The sequence below is a fragment of the Vicugna pacos genome, unplaced genomic scaffold (genome assembly GCF_048564905.1).
Source record: "Vicugna pacos unplaced genomic scaffold, VicPac4 scaffold_20, whole genome shotgun sequence".
Lineage (NCBI taxonomy): Eukaryota > Metazoa > Chordata > Mammalia > Artiodactyla > Camelidae > Vicugna > Vicugna pacos.
In genome coordinates, this window is record NW_027328741.1 from 46,532,043 (window position 1) to 46,534,364 (window position 2,322).

The 2,322-nt window shown below is 34.3% G+C and overlaps 1 long non-coding RNA gene across 1 annotated transcript; it reads left to right on the forward strand.

Annotated features, from left to right (window-relative positions):
- The first annotated feature begins 581 nt into the window (after positions 1 to 581).
- Positions 582 to 2,115, forward strand: LOC140693720 (uncharacterized). The gene is made up of 2 exons (XR_012069419.1): positions 582 to 844; positions 1,790 to 2,115. It is a non-coding gene; the product is annotated as an uncharacterized lncRNA (long non-coding RNA).
- The last annotated feature ends 207 nt before the right edge of the window (positions 2,116 to 2,322 follow it).

A 2,322-nucleotide genomic window follows, 5' to 3' on the forward strand; every position in this document is an offset into this window, starting at 1 on the left:
CAATACAAAAGTATGGAGATTGGTTTTATTTTATACACCCCAAAACTAAATTATTTATAAAAATGTGTTGGGATAATATTTGCAGATCACACTGTAAAAAAATCATCCTATATGTTTCATTTTAACTGGATGAATGACAAGTAAACACTAGCTGAATGTTACACTTGAGTTGCTGGGATACCAGTCGTTTTGTGATGTCACAGCTTCTCAAGTTGAGAACCATTGTGAAGGCCTAGCAGTTTATCTGTTCAGGCCTGCCAAAGCAGCATTTGAAGCTGCAGTGCTCAAAATCATGCAGATTAGAAATGTAGCTGTAGAAAAAGTTATTTGAGATGGCACGTATTTCTTCAGAAATTCAAGATATGTCTCATAAAGTTGGACCAACTGGCTCAGGAAACTCTGGTAGATCTCTATTGTGTGATCAAACATTCTCTGGGGACTTGGACTTGAGTTCTATGATTGAAGAAAATGCTTTTCAGAATTTGTCTGAAGAATCCTTGATAAAAAGACCACGTTACACACATTGTGTCTCTGAACCAGATGAAGATAATGATTTTGGTTCTCTGACATTTCCAAGAAAGCTCTGGAAAATGTCTGGGAGTGACCAATTTAAATCCATCTGGTGGGGTGATAATGGATCTTCCATAGTGATTGATGAAGTTGTCTTGAAGAAGGAAGTTTTGGAAAAAAGGCCCCTTTCAGAATATTTGAAACTGGAAGTATGAAAAGTTTACTTAGACCCATTAACTTTTATGGGTTTAGGAAAGTGCGGCAGAAATTTCAAAGATCTGCTTGTCTAGTTGACTTTCTAGCAGAAGAAAAAGAAGCCTCTGTTTCAAGCAAGGTATACACAAATTTTAGTTACGAATTGGTAACTTATGTATAAAATTTTATTTTGTACATCAATCTATGGTAATATAAATGTAAAGCTAGATTTTGAAAATTGTATAAAACGATTAAGGCTAAAATACTTTACTCTAAAAAATGAGGACAGTGCCTTAATTATTCAAGATTATGAGAAACTTTGCTTACAACTATGAATCTTTCCAGAAATTCATATAAAGGTATTAAAGCTGCTTTTCAAAAGTGGCATTCACCGTTACTGTAAATGCTAACATTTAAATTTGATGACTATAATAATTAAATGTGTATTTTCCAAATAAGGAACTTCAAAATATTGTTAGCAATGTTCATATTTTGATGATATTATCCTTGTATAGTAAACGTGGAATCAGGTTTTATACGTTAGGCTTATTGTAGTCTTGTATTTTGGTATAAATATTACTAAAATGTTTCTCCTTTGGTTATAGCTGCACTTTTATCATAATCCAAATTTTAAACGAGGCTGTCCCCAGGTTTTAGTGAGAATAAAAAGAAGAGTTGGGATTAAAAATTCCTCTCTGGTATCTTCATTGGCTGAAGACTTCAAAGAGCAGCACTTTAAAGCAGGGTATAATGTGGATAATAATAATTCTGAATTTGTGGCTGACACTATTGAAGAAAGTGCATTTTTACCTTCTGCAAATTTAAACATGCCTCTAATGAGAAAGCCCTCTACTAGCCACATAATTGGTGATACAACTACCCCGATCAGAGGTGATTTTTCTCCTCCATCATCAATGTCAGACCAACAGAACAAATTGCAGTGGATCAACGAGCTATTTTCAATCAGTTGACCACTGTCCATGGGCACTCTCAAAGCAGTTACAATGAAATAAATGGCCGTGTTGTGAACTCCATTTGAAGTAGAATTTCTACTTCTCAGTAGAGTATCTTATCTCCCAAACAGAGCAATTATTTTGGACTGATGTTGGAGCCTTCTACTTTTCCAAATACATATCAGAACATATCTGCAAATGAAGGTCATTTTCCTAAACTTCAACCAGGGTGCAACCCACGCTTTCCAGTGCCAGTGATAGCTGATACATCAGCTACTTCCCTTTCAAGGCCAACTCATCAGCCATCTTCAGTTTATGAACGTCATCCTAATAACAACTGATCTACCAGAGAACTACCAGATTATGCAGGGAACAAAGATTATAACTGATGTTGGCAAATGTCGACAACTATCTGCTATTTTCTTATTTGAACATTAAACATAGATGTGTACCTGTATTTTCCTTAGTATTTTTTAAAAGAATTAAGAATTAAATGGGAGACTAACTTGCCATTCAAAGAAAAAAAGAGATATTTGTTTGATATGATATTAGATGGAGCAGTATGGGAGTAAATTTTAATATTTTCCTGTAAGGAAAAAGAAAAAATGGAAGAATTTGGAAAAATAATAAAACATGGAGAGAGGGAAAAGTACCAAGTGGTTTC